The sequence below is a fragment of the Urocitellus parryii genome, chromosome 5, assembly GCF_045843805.1.
Source record: "Urocitellus parryii isolate mUroPar1 chromosome 5, mUroPar1.hap1, whole genome shotgun sequence".
Taxonomy (NCBI): Eukaryota; Metazoa; Chordata; class Mammalia; order Rodentia; family Sciuridae; genus Urocitellus; species Urocitellus parryii.
Window position 1 is genome coordinate 133761255 of NC_135535.1, and position 19373 is coordinate 133780627.

A 19373-nucleotide genomic window follows, 5' to 3' on the forward strand; every position below is an offset into this window, starting at 1 on the left:
TATGGAATTCCAAAACAAGGTACACATCACCCGAGTTTATTTCCAGATTATTTGAAATACATTTGTTTAAATAATGACATATATAGGGACCATTTTCATATTTCGAAGTTGAAGCACTCACTGCAGGAAAATTTGTTGAAATGAATGGACTGTTGAGAATTTTCTTCAAATACTGATACTTTAAAAGTATTAGAAGATAAAGCTTTCGGGTATGCACCAATTGCAAATATTTGTGAAAACACTGAATTTTTAAAGGTAAAACATTTCCTATGTCCAATTTATTTTCTGCACCATTTTTTTTTTCCAAAATAGTGTAAAAGAAATCTTGGAAATAAGATTTAATCTTAAAACCCAAATAAAACAAAGCGTTTTACTATAAATGGTGATCTTTTCCTGTGGGAAAAGTTGCATAAAAGTTACTTATCTCTCTGTGGTAAGGCTTGGGAAGGAAAAGTGAAAAGTGGATAATTTTCCAATGTGGAAATTAGATAATTAAGGAAAAAATACCAAGAAGAATTTAGTTTTTGTAATTTTTCTCAGTTTCTGTGTATGGATGAAGTGCTATTTGATCTGGGGAACAACAATATTTAATTTAGGGAAGGAAGATGCAGAGTTGCAAACGTGTTTAAAATGCAGTTTTAGGCGGGTTTTGAGGAAACCATGTTGGCAGTGACTAGGCAGTGAGTATGGGGAAGCTAGAGGGGAGAACAAATTATAAAGTGAGAGATGACCCTTTTCTGCCTGAAACAACCAATTAGATAAGAGTCAAACCATGCTGTCAAATCTACACCATCTTACTGGAATGTGGGAGCTAAGGAGCTTACATATGAAACCAAGCTGCATTTTGAATTTATTGGTCCTTATTCTGCCACTGCCTAGGAAAATTACATGGAGTATATAGTAAATTACTGTCTGTTGCCTTATTTTTTTGCAACTCTCCAAATTATAAAGGGAATTGTTCCTGTAAATAAGAGATGAGATTAAGAGATGATTGTTTGGTCTTCTGGTTCTCTGCTCCAATGGTATCACAAAATGAGCTGGTGATGATTTTAAAAATTGTCAAACCTAGGCTCTTCCCTGGAGGTTTATATTCAATAAATTCAATAGGGCCTGGACATGGATATTTATAATATTTCCTGAGATTCTGACCCAACTCCTGGAGAAGAATCACTAAATAGAGAAGTATAATATACAAAATCCCAGATCCCCAAAACTGAAGAAATAACTGGGAGAACTGGAGTTTGACTAGGTACTACTGCCTTCCAATTTCTTCTTTCTGACCAAATTAGTTTAACTTACATTTGTTTTTCTCTATTTCCATGGGTGGGAAGTTAAAAGAAGTATGATTAGTAATAACTTTTGGCTTACAGAATACAATCTTTTTTCTTTCAACCACATTAATCGTCTACTATCATTTAAAAGGTGATTAGAAACTTTCTTATGGTAGTATTTCAGTAAGCAGAGACCAACCTCTTAAGGATTTTATGTCTCTGTTATTCAGATCATTGGGTCAACAAAAGCTGACTTTAGAAATGATTTTCTTGGTTAAAATAACAACAAATGTTGAACATTTTTAACAGTGGTTGGAAGCTAGTCTATGTCATTAGGTCTGTTGTGTTTCAGGGACGGGCATAATCAGCCTAGCAGTTTTAAAAACTGAAAACCATGTAGTAAGAACACAAAGGATGCTCCTCTTAATAAACTGTTGACAAGTATTCCTATGCAACAAAATTCTTATTGAGGTAATAGTCTGAGAGAACAGAAACACGTGGAGTATGAGTTCATAGGCAGTGGAAAAAACTTCAAAATGAAGATTTATGAACTTTTTGTATTATATATATATATATATATATTTTTTTTTTTTCAATCAGGAACAAACTTTATTTCCAAAACTTCCATGAATGCCACGCACAAGACCTTCTCCGGGGACACACCCCACCAACTGGAAATCCCTCCTCTGGAAATCCCTCTTACTGCACTTCCCCAACTAATGGGAACTCTCTGGGAGTCCCCAGAGAGCTCCAAAGTAGCAGGTGGAGGCAGAGAGCAGGGGTCTAATAGCCAATTGAATGCAGATCTTAACATAATCATTATCATCTCAATGGCTTGCTGGCATCACCTTTCAACCAAAAATGCCATGCATCATTCCTACTCAGCTATGGCTCTTAGCAGTACTCATCTGCCCCCCCAAAATGTTTCCTTTAATCCAACTTGATGACATACAACTTTAATAAGATTTGTATTTTACAAACCATCCATGACTTGCTTAAATCTTTAGTTTTATATTATACATACTTTTTTAAATTCTGGAGCAATCTAGTCATTCAACTGTCACATAAAAATTTTACTCTATCACAAAATTCTTTCTCATACAACAACAAAAAATTCTTTTTCTCTTTTTAAGTTTCTATACCAAAAATATATCCTCATATTTACACCATTCTTTGCATCTTTCCCCACTACTTACTAGTTTCTTTCCATCTGGGTTTTATATCTTTTACTAAATTTACTTAAAATCTCTGAATTTGGAGAAACTTTGTCTTTTCAATAAAAGCAAATATTTTATCTTTTCATAATTGTTTATCAAACAACTTATTTTTTGTATTCTTTGCATAGAGAATTGCATATATTTTTTCTTTTTTATTGGTTGTTCAAAACATTACAAAGCTCTTGACATATCATATTTCATATGTTTGATTGAAGTGGGTTATGAACTCCCAATTTTTACCCTAAATGCAGATTGCAGAATCACATCAGTTACACATCCACATTTTTACATAATGCCCTATTAGTAACTGTTGTATTCTGCTACCTTTCCTATCCCCTACTATCCCCCCTCCCCTCCCCTCCCATCTTCTCTCTCTACCCCATCTACTGTAATTCATTTCTCTCCTTGTTTATTTTCCCATTCCCCTCACAAACTCTTATATGTAATTTTGTATAGCAATGAGGGTCTTCTAAAAATATATTTTTTGTACACATTGCTGCAATATCATTATAAACTGTGACAGGTGCTAAAAAGGGAAAAAATGTAATGAGTGAGATAATTAAGATTAAGAAAAAGGTGTCCAGAAAAGCCCCTCTAAGGGGCCCAAGACTTAAAGAAAAAAACAAGAGTCAGCCATCCATTCTCAACTAGAGGGAATAACTTGTGCAAAATGCATGCATGGATAGAGTACTGACCTGCCAGAACCATCTAGATTTTGATGACCAATGGGACACTGAGATGGACGAGACTCCAAGCAGCCAGTGCCAGATCACTTTAACTCTAACAGACGAAGGTAGGAAGATGGGAACTTATGCTAACAAAATGAAATACATGAAGGCGAGAAAGGAGAAGTGTTAGGATTCCATTTACAGGTTGCTAGTCAGAGAAGGATTTCAGAAAAGTGGTCAAAATGTACACAGATTCTTAGGGAGCTAAAAATGAGCTAAGAAACTTGACCTGGAAGGTGGCTGTGACAATGAAGGAAAAACAACAGGCTGAGTATAAAGCATCTGGAACAATACCATGCAAACATTCACTCAGTACTGCTGGAAACCTCCAGGGTTACATCCTATCTTTGGCTCTGAAGGCTTAGGAGTAAACAAAACGTGACTCTATGTCAACAGAATTTAAGTGGGATGAAGCAGCAGCAGAAAAAATAAATTCAAACATCTAGGCAGCAATAAGTGCTCTGTTAAAAATAAAAAAAAAAAAAAGAAAAGTAACATGAACCACTTAAGTGACTAGGAAGGGCCACTAGGGAGTGGTAACAAATTTGATGAACTCCTAAAATCCAATCTAGACAGACTACCATGAAACAGACTGAGGTTTATGTTCACCTCTTTTCAACCTCTAATATCCTGCCAGCAAGAAGTAAACTGCAGAAATCCAAGACAGACTGCAGGTGAGCAACTAAGATGCTGAACCCATATGGAGGCAGAGAATTTGCAAGAAAAATCTGCTGAGAGATACAATGAGAATTCTGGGAAACAGAAGACATGTCCTTATTCTGACCTCCTTTCTTTGTACCTTTTATCTCAAGGGTATAAAGAATCTGCTGAAATTCATCTGTCATACTAAAGATAGGATTTTATATGCCATGGCCTAAAAATGGTCGAAACCAGCAGGTTCATTTTACAAATCCTGCAATAAAAAGGAACTAGGATTTTCAAGAAAAAAAGTAACTTCCACAGTGTCCTCTGCCAAGCTTCCCTTGGCCCCAATGAACTGGTTCAGCCTAACAACTTTATGCAGCCTCTGTAACTCTTAGTTACAGAGGGGTATACTTTGTGACAAATTTTCACATTGAGTGGCTCCCTGGAAGTTCTGTGAACAGAGTTCTAAAGCACACACTGTTTCTGAGATTCTCCTATGACCCTAAAAAGTGTCTGGGAATGCAGTGGACACAGTAAGTGTCCAGGCACAGATAGCACATGATAAAAATGTGTACAGGAAGAAAAGATAACACTTATGCTTCTGCCCTTGATTAGCAGTAAATAATAGCAGCTACCACTAGACTATTCAGACCCAATCCACCCAAATGATCACCATGATTTGACATAATCTGAAAAGAGTCAGATTTGTTGGTTCTGTGCAAGAAGAGAGCCCAGGTCTGAGCTAATATTAACTCTAAGACTCACAACAACCTTTAAAGATGCATTATTACCATAAATTAACTCATCAGGAAATTAAAGCTCAGAGAAGTACCTTTCTCAAAGTCACAGGACTAATAAACCACAGTGAATGTAACCCCCTAACCAATCCTCCAAAGCAAGTCAGAATATCCACACCCCATGCCATGCCCATTAACCTAATTCCTAGACATTTTAAATCAGTCATTTACAAGCTTTTTTTAATTACAGGAAAAAATTTTCCTTCAAATAAAATGTTACTAAGCCACATGAACTATTTGGGAAGATAACTTCCTCCAGAATGAGATTCCTTGAAAAGCAGGGAATGGAACCATCATTTGACCTAGCTATTCCCCTTCTCAGACTATACTCAAAAGACCTAAAAAGAGCATACTACAGGGACACAGCCACATCAATGTTTATAGCAGCACAATTCACAATAGCTAGACTGTGGAACCAACCTAGATGCCCTGCAATAGATGAATTGATTTAAAAAATGTGGCATTTATACACAATGGAATATTAGTCAGCAGTTAAAAATAACAAGATCATGGCATTTGCAGGGAAATGGATAGCATTAGAGCAGATTATGCTAAGTGAAGTTAGCCAATCCCTAAAAAACAAATGCCGAATGTCTTCTCTGGTATAAGGGGGGTGTTTCAAAATGGGATAGGGAGGAAGAGCATGACAAGAAGATTACCACTAAATAGGGAAGAGAGGTAGGAGGGAAAAGGAGGGAGAAGGGGAGATGCACGGAAGATGGAAGGAGACCCTCATTGTTATACAGAATACATGTATGATGTTGTGAGGAGAAAAAGAAAAAAAAAAGTGTGTCACATTAGATTGGATAGAGAGAAGTGATGGGAGGGGAGGGGAGGGGAAGGGGGGATAGGAAGGGCAGCAGAATAGAATAGACATTATGATTGCTGTATGTATATAGGTGACTGTATGACCAATGTGATTCTGCAATCTGTATAATCAGAAAAATGAGAAATTGATTCAAATGTATGAATTGCCAAGATCATTGTAATGCCATGTGTAGCTAATAAAAAAAAGCACTCTGTTTAACACATGCAGTTCAACTTCCTCTAACATTTCATCTGCATATGTGCTTCAACACTTGCTAGCTCCCTTGAAAGGTAGTAGAGCAAAACTGGATTCTTTATCCAGAGTAATGACCTACCACTGCACCATTCTAGAGCTCCAGGTTTTGTGGATGAAGGGAGAACAAGAGAAAAGAAACAGAGGTTGTATAAGTAGAGAGTATTCAAAGAAAAGCATTCACACAACATGGTGAAGCCCACTGCTCAAGGAACTGGTCTGGGGAATAACTCAGGACAGAAGCCAAGGACCACAATGCAAATGGCCTGCAATGTCATGCTAAGCACTATGGGGTTTTCTTTTTATGCAAAATTAAGAAGATCAAGTTATTAGATTATAAATATGCCTAAGAAGAGATGAGTTAATGTCTTACAGAACATTTGCTAGATTCTTGGGCTGGGGTTGTGGCTCAGTGGTAGAACGCTTGCCTAGCATTCATGAGGCACTGGGTTCAATCCCCAGCACCACATAAAAAATAAATAAACAAAATGAAGTTATTGTGTCCATCTACAACTCAAAATTTAAAAAAAAATATTTTGCTAGATTCTTTTAGTTTAAAAAAATCAGATAATCTTAATGAAAACATCTATACAGTTAGTAAGTTAAAATGGCATATATAGTAGCTTTATTTCAGAGTATCTGAGGCAGTAAGACAGGTTTCATCATATTGTTCAAATCTTCCTGTCAGAATCAGTTTCATATCTTGCTGCACAAGGAGACAGCCAGGGCTGTTTCTGGGCTGAGAGAGGAGCACTGCATGGGAGCAAGCTCATTGCATGGTGTACTGATGGTTCCTGGGTCACATCCTAGCAGCTGACATGCTCCTGGTAAGCTAACTAGATGACCCCACTGCATGGATGACTAACCCATACCCTCAATCCCTCCTTGTTCTAGCTACCTTCCTATGAGAGATGGCCTGCTAAGACAGTTCTGGCAGTGAGATAAATAAGCAGAAATCAAGTACTGGAGAGGGCTTCCAGTTAGGGAAGCATCAGTCTTCCTACCAAAAAGGGTCCCTCAGTTGAGACTCCTCCCTTCCTTAGTCATTCCTCTTATTCCTGCCAAGGCCAAAGTGCTGAAGACTCAGCTCTCATTCATTGTGAGGCCATGTGCAAAGCAGGAGAATGACAAGTGTCCAAAGGAACACTGAAAAGAGAGCTCAGGTGACTATTCATCTTTTCATCACTGTCCAACACCTCCCAATAATTCATTCAAATTATTAATCCACCAAAAAGATTAATCCATTGATGAGGTTAGAGTCCTCATGATACAGTCATTTGTCAAAAGCCTCACCTCTGTACACTGCTCTATTAGGGTCTAAATCTTTAAGCAAATAAGCCTTTGGGGAACATTCCAGACCCAAACCATAATACCTGGCAATGTCTATAAACAACTTAGCCCTGAGCTACCTACCTCCAAGCACCTCATCATCTGAACCACATAAAGCTATATTTATGTCGCCATAGTTAGCTTTGTGTTACTTTCAGTCCAATGCATTCCTAATTGAGATGACAAATCCTCTGGTGACTAAGATTTATTCTGCCTAAAAATATGATTTCCTGGAAGAAACTATGTTTCCCTTGCAAGTCACTTCCCCCAAAATAACACTAAAGATTATTGATGATTCCACACACACTAGCCAAAGCCTCTGCCAGCCCACCCCAGAAAGGGGAAAGGGCCTGAGAAAACAGAGAGAGAGCCAGGACAGAGGAGGAGGCCATTCACAAGGGGCTTCCTGTCTGACACATTTGGAAGGTGGGCTAGGGGCCAGCTTGGAATCCACTGTTGGCTCAATGGTGGTCCCTCTACTAGAGTTGATGGGCAAGGGTCCTAGGGAGGATTTATAGAACAGTTCCCCATGGAATGAGGGGTGGGGGCTCCACTTGCAGCCTTGGGTATATCTAATCACTTTGGCATGGGGTGTAAAGTGGGCACAGTGCTTGGTGCTAGGCAGTGTATGTGAGAGACCTGAGTGGACATGACAGAGATGCATGGAGGAGTGGGCTCTGTAGGGCGTGCCTGTCAACCATCTGACTGCATGGGGTGGGTAGGTGGGGTCTCTGGGGTCTGTAGGGGTCTAGTATACCTTCAGGAAAATAGTGGGTATGTTGACCAGTGTGTTTCTGTGAAGTATGTGGACTAGAAAAACATAACTGCCAATACCTAGTATAGTCCCAAAGCAAATTACAGAAATGTATCAAGAACTTGATGTCTTCAAAAGACAAGAATATAAACACATGTAAGGTATAAGAATATAAAAGTCCCAAGGCACTAGTAATATATTTCTGTAGTACTCTACCTTAGAAATGTTGCTTGAATGACTCATGGAATGTCCCAAAGTCTTCTCATTCTGCAAGAAAGCCAAACAGGTATTCAATATTGAGCCTTGATTAAAATATGAAAAGAATATAACAATCCTCCTGACACACTATTCCTGTAACTAGAATTTGCTAAGCACAACCTATTTCTACTATGTACTAGATGTGTGAAGCCAGTTATTGGATACTGAAGAATTGGGCAAAAAAATAATAAAAATAGTAGGCCTTACCCTAAAGGAATTTATCAGGGAAAATACAGGAGTTTGAAATCAATTATAATAATAAGAGAGTGATAACTATCATAAGATATATTCAAGGGCAGGTTCAAAGATGAGAAACCTGCATGCACAGTGGATGTGACATAGTCCATGTTATAAAGTAGTCATTGTAGGATGTCCCCAGAGTTGATCCCACCTGGGTCATATGACTGTCAAAGTGCTAGGTACTCAAAAGATATATCACACTGCTCAGATCTCCCTCAAGTCTGTTTCTTCTCCTAGAGCAGAAATCCAGGAAGGACACTGCCCCCTCTCTCTCAGATTTATTATTAAATGTATAATATGGGCACTGCCATTAACTGTTTAGGCACTGCTATTTAGTCTAAAATCAAATTACTGGCTCCTTAAGGATTCTAAATTTCAAATCTCATTTCCATTTTTATTATCAATACCTTAGTTTAGATTCTCTTCATTTATCTTCATGGGACCTTCCTAAATAATCTCCTACCTCCCTGACAAATTATCAGCTAACTTGTATTTCTCCTCCCCCAAATTCATATATTGAAGTTGTAATTTCCAATACTTCACAATGTGACAGATGGTAGAGTCTCTCAAGAGGTGATTAAGTTAAAATGAGGTCATTTGGGAGGAAATTCAATATGACTAATATCCTTATAAGAATGGGACACAGATACACACAGAGGAAAGACCATGCAAAAACATGGAAAAGACAACTGTCTGCAAGCCAAAGAGAAGCCTCAGAAGAATCCAATTCTGCTTATACCTTGAGCTCAGACTTCCAGCCTCCAGACTGAGAAAATGAATTTCTGTTGTTTAAGCCATCCACTCTGTGTAACTCTGTTATGGGAATCCTAGCAAATAAATACAATAATCTTCTACACTATATTGCTTTGTCTTTAAAAGATGACATTCTAAAAATAGTTTGATTTTTTAAAAAAAGAAAGTAATTTTCTTGAATCCACTCATTCTTGCTCAAAATCCAAATGAGTAAAAAGCTATTGCAAAAGAAACAGAAGATCTTACTTTAAAATTATCTATTTTCTCTTAAAATCTTTGGTCAATCAGAAATACAAAAAAGAGCAGCCTGCAGCAGGGCCCGGAGAGCCAGGCCAACTGATTCGCGTGGCCTGCCCTGCGGCTACAGAAGGCGTGGCGCCTCAGTGAAGCCATTAATTGGCAAGCAGGGAGGTTAGGGAAGGCCATTAGGTGGAATCCCACCAGCCAAGCCCACACGGACCCTTGGGCCGAGCACGGGTTCTCAGAAGGGGAAGGAAGCGGTACAGTCCCATCCCCCACAGCGGACACTCCGCCGAGCCAGTCAGCGGCCACCATCCGGGAAAGCTGAAGGATACACCGCCACTCTCCTTCAGAGTGCGACATCAAAACAGGTCGGTGTCATTCAGCTCACCCCCCAGACAGCGGGAATTCGCATAAAATCTCTCCTAGGCTTGCCGGGAGAGGGAGTATCAAGCTGAGCCTCCATACAGGCAAGGGGGAAACCAGAGACACCTGACCTCCAACCCCTCCTCCCAGTAGCAGCCAAAAGGAAACCTGGCTAGCCAGCGCTGGGGGAGGGGCAAGCAGAAAGAATCAAAGTGATAGAGTGCCAGGGATCCCAGCAGCCTGCAGCAGGGCCTGGAGAGCCAGGCCAACTGATTCGCGTGGCCTGCCCTGCGGCTACAGAAGGCGTGGCGCCTCAGTGAAGCCATTAATTGGCAAGCAGGGAGGTTAGGGAAGGCCATTAGGTGGAATCCCACCAGCCAAGCCCACACGGACCCTTGGGCCGAGCACGGGTTCTCAGAAGGGGAAGGAAGCGGTACAGTCCCATCCCCCACAGCGGACACTCCGCCGAGCCAGTCAGCGGCCACCATCCGGGAAAACTGAAGGATACACCGCCACTCTCCTTCAGAGTGCGACATCAAAACAGGTCGGTGTCATTCAGCTCACCCCCCAGACAGCGGGAATTCGCATAAAATCTCTCCTAGGCTTGCCGGGAGAGGGAGTATCAAACTGAGCCTCCATACAGGCTAGGGGGAAACCAGAGACACCTGTCCTCCAACCCCTCCTCCCAGTAGCAGCCAAAAGGAAACCTGGCTAGCCAGCGCTGGGGGAGGGGCAAGCAGAAAAAGTCAAAGTGATAGAGTGCCAGGGATCCCAGCAGCCTGCAGCAGGGCCCGGAGAGCCAGGCCAACTGATTCGCGTGGCCTGCCCTGCGGCTACAGAAGGCGTGGCGCCTCAGTGAAGCCATTAATTGGCAAGCAGGGAGGTTAGGGAAGGCCATTAGGTGGAATCCCACCAGCCAAGCCCACACGGACCCTTGGGCCGAGCACGGGTTCTCAGAAGGGGAAGGAAGCGGTACAGTCCCATCCCCCACAGCGGACACTCCGCCAAGCCAGTCAGCGGCCACCATCCGGGAAAGCTGAAGGATACACCGCCACTCTCCTTCAGAGTGCGACATCAAAACAGGTCGGTGTCATTCAGCTCACCCCCCAGACAGCGGGAATTCGCATAAAATCTCTCCTAGGCTTGCCGGGAGAGAGAGTATCAAGCTGAGCCTCCATACAGGCTAGGGGGAAACCAGAGACACCTGACCTCCAACCCCTCCTCCCAGTAGCAGCCAAAAGGAAACCTGGCTAGCCAGCGCTGGGGGAGGGGCAAGCAGAAAGAATCAAAGTGATAGAGTGCCAGGGATCCCAGCAGCCTGCAACAGGGCCCGGAGAGCCAGGCCAACTGATTCGCGTGGCCTGCCCTGCGGCTACAGAAGGCGTGGCGCCTCAGTGAAGCCATTAATTGGCAAGCAGGGAGGTTAGGGAAGGCCATTAGGTGGAATCCCACCAGCCAAGCCCACACGGACCCTTGGGCCGAGCACGGGTTCTCAGAAGGGGAAGGAAGCGGTACAGTCCCATCCCCCACAGCGGACACTCCGCCGAGCCAGTCAGCGGCCACCATCCGGGAAAGCTGAAGGATACACCGCCACTCTCCTTCAGAGTGCGACATCAAAACAGCGGACACTCCATCCAGGCAGTCAGTGGCCACCATCCGGGAAAGCTGAAGAATACACCACCACTCTCCAACAGCTTGTAACATCAAAACAGCCAGCAGCAGGACCCCGGAGATCCAGGCCAACTGATTCGTGCGGCCTGCCCCGCAGCTACAGAAGGCGTGGCGCCTCAGAGAAGCCATTAATTAGCAAGCAGGGAGGTTAGGGACTGCCATTAGGTGGAATCCCACCAGCCAAGCCCACCGCCCACGCCCGGAAGAGGCCCAGCGATCTGCCAGCATTGTAGTCACGACACCCCAATTGGAATAGTGACAGAGCAGAGCCGCCTTCCACTCCCGGAACAGGCCCAGAGAGCCGCCAGCGTGATAGACACGTCACCCCAATTGGAGTAGGGGCACAGCCGCCGCCCGCACCTGCAAGGGAGACTTTTCAAGTATACAAGAGCAACATAAATAAATAGGGGGTAAATTTCAAAACACAACAGTTGCACCAAGCAGAAAGAAACGCGGGCAGTATGAAAAGACAAGGAAAGAAAGGACCACAAGCAATGCAGGTCAACTCAACTTTAGAAGAGGTAATAGCTGCAACAGATGGAATATCAGATAAAGAGTTCAGGATATATATGCTTCAGATGATCTGGAGTCTCAAGGAAGACATGAGACAGCAAAATCAGACAATGAAAGATCACATTGACAAACAAATCCAGGAAGTCAAAGATCAATTTCACAGGGAGATAGAGGTAATAAAAAACAAACAAATTGAAATTCTAGAAATGCAGGAAACAATAAACCAACTTAAAAACTCAATTGAGAATACTACCAGCAGAGTAGATCACTTAGAAGAGAGAACATCAGACAATGAAGACAAAGTATTTCAACTGGAAAAGAACATAGACAGCTCAGCAAGTCTGCTAAGAAACCATGAGCAGAACATCCAAGAATTATGGGACAATATCAAAAGACCAAATTTAAGAGTCATTGGGATACAGGAAGGCACAGAGCTCCATTCCAAAGGAATAAACAGTCTATTCAGTGAAATAATACAAGAAAACTTCCCAGAATTGAAGATTGAGACAGAATCCCAAATCCTAGAAGCCTACAGGACGCCGAATGTGCAAAATCATAAGAGATCCACACCTAGACACATTATAATGAAGATGTCCAACATACAGAATAAGGAGAGAATTTTAAAAGCTGCAAGAGAAAGAAAGCAGATTACATTTAGGGGTAAACCAATCAGGATAACAGCTGATCTCTCAACACAGACTCTGAAAGCTAGAAGATCCTGGAATAACATATTTCAAACACTGAAAGACAATGGGCTCCAACCAAGAATCGTGTATCCGGCGAAATTAAGCTTCAGGTTAGAAGATGAAATTAAAACCTTCCACAATAAACAAAAGTTAAAAGAATTCGCAGCTAGAAAACCATCTCTTCAAAAAATCCTTGGCAAAACATTACAGGAAGAGGAAATGGAAAACAACATTGAAAACCAACAATGGGAGGTAGGACAGTAAAGGGGGGAAAGTAGTCATAGAGGATAACAAATCAGGTTTAGTAACATCAATAAACAAATATGGATAGAAGAACAAACCATATCTCAATAATAACCCTAAATGTTAATGGCTTAAACTCACCAATTAAGAGACACAGGCTAGTAGAATGGATCAAAAAACAAGACCCAACAATATGCTGTCTACAGGAGACGCATTTGATAGGAAAAGATATACATAGACTGAAGGTGAAAGGTTGGGAAAAATCATATCACTCATATGGACCGCGGAAACAAGCAGGAGTGTCCATACTCATATCTAATAAAATAGATTTCAAGCCAAAGCTAATCAAAAGGGATATAGAAGGACACTTCATACTGCTCAAGGGAACCATACACCAACAAGACATAACAATCATAAATATATATGCCCCAAATAATGGTGCAGCTGTATTCATCAAGCAAACTCTTCTCAAGTTCAAGAGTCTAATAGACCAACATACAATAATCATGGGAGACTTCAACACACCTCTCTCACCACTGGACAGATCTTCCAAACAAAAGTTAAATAAGGAAACTATAGAACTCAATAACACAATTAACAACCTAGACTTAATTGACATATATAGACTATACCACCCAACATCAAGTAGCTACACTTTTTTCTCAGCAGCACATGGAACCTTCTCAAAAATAGACCATATACTATGTCACAGGGCAACTCTTAGACAATACAAAGGGGTAGAGATAATACCATGCATCTTATCTGATCATAATGGAATGAAACTGAAAATCAATGATAAAAGAAGAAAGGAAAAAGCAAGCATCACCTGGAGAATGAACAATAGGTTGCTGAGTGATCAATGGGTTTTAGAAGACATCAAGGAGGAAATTAAAAAATTCCTAGAGTTAAATGAAAACACAGACACAACATATCGGAATCTATGGGACACATTGAAAGCAGTTCTAAGAGGAAAATTCATTGCTTGGAGTTCATTCCTCAAAAAAAGAAAAAACCAACAAATAAATGATCTCATACTTCATCTCAAAATCCTAGAAAAAGAAGAGCAAAACAACAGCAAAAGAAGTAGAAGGCAAGAAATAATTAAAATCAGAGCTGAAATTAATGAAATTGAAACAAAAGAAACAATTGAAAAAATTGACAAAACTAAAAGCTGGTTCTTTGAAAAAATAAATAAAATTGACAGACCCTTAGCCATGCTAACGAAGAGAAGAAGAGAGAGAACCCAAATTACTAGCATACGGGATGAAAAAGGCAATATCACAACAGACACTTCAGAAATACAGAAGATAATCAGAAATTACTTTGAATCCTTATACTCCAATAAAATAGAAGATAGTGAAGGCATAGATAAATTCCTTGAGTCCTATGATCTGCCCAGATTGAGCCAGGAGGATATAGACAACCTAAACAGACCAATAACAATAGAGGAAATAGAAGAAACCATCAAAAGACTACCAACTAAGAAAAGCCCAGGACCGGATGGGTATACAGCAGAGTTTTACAAAACCTTTAAAGAGGAACTAACACCAATACTTTTCAAGCTATTTCAGGAAATAGAAAAAGAGGGAGAACTTCCAAATTCATTCTACGAGGCCAACATCACCCTGATTCCGAAACCAGACAAAGACACATCAAAGAAGGAAAACTACAGACCAATATCTCTAATGAACCTTGACGCAAAAATCCTCAATAAAATTCTGGCGAATCGGATTCAAATACATATCAAAAAAATTATACATCATGATCAAGTAGGATTCATCCCTGGGATGCAAGGCTGGTTTAATATACGGAAATCAATAAATGTTATTCACCACATCAATAGACTTAAAAATAAGAACCATATGATCATCTCAATAGATGCAGAAAAAGCATTCGACAAAGTACAGCATCCCTTTATGTTCAAAACGCTAGAAAAATTAGGGATAACAGGATCATACCTCAACATTGTAAAAGCAATCTATGATAAGCCACAGGCCAGCATCATTCTGAATGGAGAAAAATTGAAGGCATTCCCTCTAAGATCTGGTACAAGACAGGGATGCCCTCTCTCACCACTTCTGTTCAACATAGTCCTCGAAACACTGGCCAGAGCAATTAGACAGTCAAAAGAAATTAAAGGCATAAAAATAGGAAAAGAAGAACTTAAATTATCACTATTTGCAGATGATATGATTCTATACCTAGCAGACCCAAAAGGGTCTACAAAGAAGCTATTAGAGCTAATAAATGAATTCAGCAAAGTGGCAGGATATAAGATCAACACGCATAAATCAAAGGCGTTCCTGTATATGAGCGACAAATCCTCTGAAACGGAAATGAGGACAACTACTCCATTCACAATATCCCCCCAAAAAATAAAATACTTGGGAATCAACCTAACAAAAGAGGTGAAAGATTTATACAACGAAAATTACAGAACCCTAAAGAAAGACATAGAAGAAGACCTTAGAAGATGGAAAAACATACCCTGCTCATGGATAGGCAGAACTAACATCATCAAAATGGCGATATTACCAAAAGTTCTCTATAAGTTCAATGCAATGCCAATCAAAATCCCAACAGCATATCTTGTAGAAATAGATAAAAGAATCATGAAATTCATATGGAATAATAAAAGACCCAGAATAGCAAAAACAATACTAAGCAGGAAGTGTGAATCAGGCGGTATAGCGATACCAGACTTCAAGCTATACTACAGAGCAATAGTAACAAAAACAGCATGGTACTGGTACCAAAACAGGCGGGTGGACCAATGGTACAGAATAGAGGACACAGTAACTAATCCACAAAACTACAACTATCTTATTTTTGATAAAGGGGCTAAAAGCATGCAATGGAGGAAGGATAGCATCTTCAACAAATGGTGCTGGGAAAACTGGAAATCCATTTGCACCAAAATGAATCTGAATCCCTATCTCTCGCCGTGCACAAAAGTTAACTCAAAATGGATCAAGGAGCTTGATATTAAATCAGAGACACGGCATCTGATAGAAGAAAAAGTTGGTTATGATCTACACGCTGTGGGATCGGGCTCCAAATTCCTCAATAGGACACCCATAGCGCTAGAGTTAACAAATAGAATCAACAAATGGGACTTACTCAAACTAAAAAGTTTTTTCTCAGCAAAAGAAACAATAAGAGAGATAAATAGGGAGCCTACATCCTGGGAACAAATCTTTACTCCACACACTTCAGATAGAGCCCTAATAACCAGAATATACAAAGAACTCAAAAAATTAGACAATAAGATAACAAATAACCCAATCAATAAATGGGCCAAGGACCTGAACAGACACTTCTCAGAGGAGGACATACAATCAATCAACAAGTACATGAAAAAATGCTCACCATCGCTAGCAGTCAGAGAAATGCAAATCAAAACTACCCTAAGATACCATCTCACTCCAGTAAGACTGGCAGCCATTAGGAAGTCAAACAACAATAAGTGCTGGAGAGGATGCGGGGAAAAGGGCACTCTTGTTCATTGCTGGTGGGACTGCAAATTGGTGCAGCCAATTTGGAAAGCAGTATGGAGATTTCTTGGAAAGCTGGGAATGGAACCACCATTTGACCCAGCTATTCCCCTTCTCGGTCTATTCCCTAAAGCCCTAACAAGAGCATGCTACAGGGACACTGCTACATCGATGTTCATAGCAGCTCAATTCACGATAGCAAGACTGTGGAACCAGCCTAGATGCCCTTCAATAGATGAATGGATAAAAAAAATGTGGCATTTATACACTATGGAGTATTACTCTGCATTAAAAAATGACAAAATTATAGAATTTGGAGGGAAATGGATGGCATTAGAGCAGATTATGCTAAGTGAAGCTAGTCAATCTTTAAAAAACAAATACCAAATGACTCCTTTGATATAAGGGGTGTAAACAAGGACAGGGTAGGGACGAAGAGCTTGAGAAGAATATTTACAGTAAACAGGGATGAGAGGTGGGAGGGAAAGGGAGTGAGAAGGGAAATTGCATGGAAATGGAAGGCGATCCTCAGGGTTATACAAAATGTCATATAAGAGGTAAGGAGGGGTAAGTCAAGAGAATACAAATGGAAGACATGATTTACAGTAGAAGGGGTAGAGAGAGAAAAGGGGAGGGGAGGGGAGGGGAGGGGAGGGGAGGGGGGATAGTAGACAATAGGACAGACAGCAGAATACATCAGACACTAGAAAGGCAATATGTCAATCAATGGAAGGGTAACTGATGTGATACAGCAATTTGTATACGGGGTAAAAGCGGGAGTTCATAATCCACTTGAATCAAACCGTGTAATATGATGTATTAAGAACTATGTAATGTTATGAACGACCAATAAAAAAAAAAAAAAAAAAAAAAAAAAGAAATACAAAAAAACTAGTGGATCACTGAAAAATTCCTTTGAAGGAGATTCTACTCCACCAAATTCCTCCTTAAAGACAACATAACACCCCCACCCCTTGCAGGTGTAGCTCAGTGGTAAAACACTTGCCTAGTGTACACAAAGCCCTGGGTTTGATCTTAATCACCAAGCAGAGGGAAGATAATGAAAGCTAACCAACAAGACAGTCTGAATTTTCCCTTTCTCCTTGACCCACCAAATTATAGACTACCTTTGTTTTTGGATTCTTGGCTTTGGATGCTGCCTATTCCTAAAATGGTGATGAAGAAAAACATGTCCTGATCTCTCAGGTAGCCTGTTAATGAGCACTTCTATTCTGACAATGTTTTGTTGTTGTTGTTATTTGTTTGTCGTTGTTTTGGGGGATCTTTATAGAAATATGTTTGTGTACTTCTGATTTTCTTTTAATATTGTTTCCTTGTTTTATAAATCTGAGCTACTTTTTTTTTTTCTTTTTTGGTACTAGGGTTTGAACACAGGGGTGCTCTACCACTGAGCTACATTTTCAGCCCCTTTTTAAATTTTATTTTGAGTCAATTTTGCTAAGCTGACAAGTCTGGCCTTGAACTTGCAATCCTCCTGCCTCAGCCTCCCAAATCACTGACTTTTAGGCATATGCCACCAAACCTGTCCCCTTCATCATGTTATAAATTTGAAAGGAAATAAAAGCATGGGTTTCTTTAAATGTATAATATGGGCACTGCCATTAACTGTTTAGGCACTGCTATTTAGTGTTTCTTGGTCTTTAGCCAGATAAATAGTTCATTATAGCAGAAAAAAAATCATCAAGTATGTTCAAAGTGTTAGGAATATGTCACCAAAACTTGTTACTAAAGGATCAGGTTTGATTAAGAATTTTATTCAGTCATATTATTTACTAACTGGAACAGAAAGGCTCTGACTATTTAACAGGTAAATCTATAACCATTCAAAGTCCCATTCAAGTGTTAAGACTATATCATAGATAAGGGTACTGTTGTGAATCCCTGCTTAAAGGCTAACCCACTGATGACTTACTACCAGATAAAATATTGTACACTTTGGGTTATTCATACAGAAAGCCAATTACAACCACTGTTGCGTTATCTACTATATCACAAGGAACAGCCAGTTTGACACCACCTAGAAATTTTAAAAAAAGGATGTGCAGCACTAAGAAATAGATAAATAATCTCTGAAGACCTGTTTGATATTCATTTTTACAGAAAGTAAATATTGGGATGGGGAAAGGACTAGCTGTTAAACTATATAACATAAATCTAGACTGAAAGCTAAAAGTGTTTCTTTACCACATGTAATTTGATGATGTAAACTTTTATGCTGTTTTTTTTCCAATAGAAAAACCAATATTTTACACTGGAAAAATAAAAGAAATAAAACAAGCCCCAGAAGACACAAGTATTTTAAAGCCTGAAACCTTCCAATATTTAGGGCTGCTTCTTCAACACTAGGTAGGACTTCAACAATTTGGTTCTAACACACTGTTCCTATAAACATTGGTATTTAATGTCCATGTATTTGAACAAAAAAAAAAAAAACTGTTCAGAACCACGAAAGAGCAATTTTCCAGAAAGCAAATGCTGGGGTTTCATTTAAATCATTCATTCATTCATTCATTCATTCCACACTTATAATTTAACTACTATATGCAAAAACTGTGTGAAGCATAGAATATAGACAAGAATAAATCTGCCCCCATCCTTGGGCCAATGGCAGTATTACCACAGAAGTCCTTCAAAGCAGGAATTTGATGAAGAAAGTGATAACACGCAGAAAGTGAAAAAATCACATGAAAAAGCACATACAGGGCTAGGGATATAGCTCAATGGTAAAGTGCTTGCCTAGCATGTGCAAGGCCCTAGGAACAGATAAATAATCTCTGAAGACCTTTTTGATATTCTCATTATTTGGGTTTGATTCAAGGAGGAGGAAAAGGCACATACATAAATTACATCAAGGTGGGGTGGGTGACAGCATTCCATCCTATGGTCAGAATGGTATATTTTTTAATGAGAAGAAAAGAAGGAAAGTTTGTCAAACATTAACGTCTAGAACTCGAATCAGGAAAAGAGAGTTCTATTAAGGCAAAACTAAGTATTAATGCTCAAGTAATAAAAAACTTAGCAAATTATTTTCATAAGATCTTTAAACATTCAGTTCCTGCTTAATGGGAACTACCATGTCAGACCCAG

General features: G+C 40.0%; 1 pseudogene; it reads left to right on the forward strand.

Moving 5' to 3' along the window:
* Positions 1-3166: 3166 nt before the first annotated feature.
* The window catches only part of LOC144255057 (neuropeptide Y receptor type 4-like), a 54302-nt pseudogene continuing 38095 nt past the window's right edge, over positions 3167-19373 (forward strand).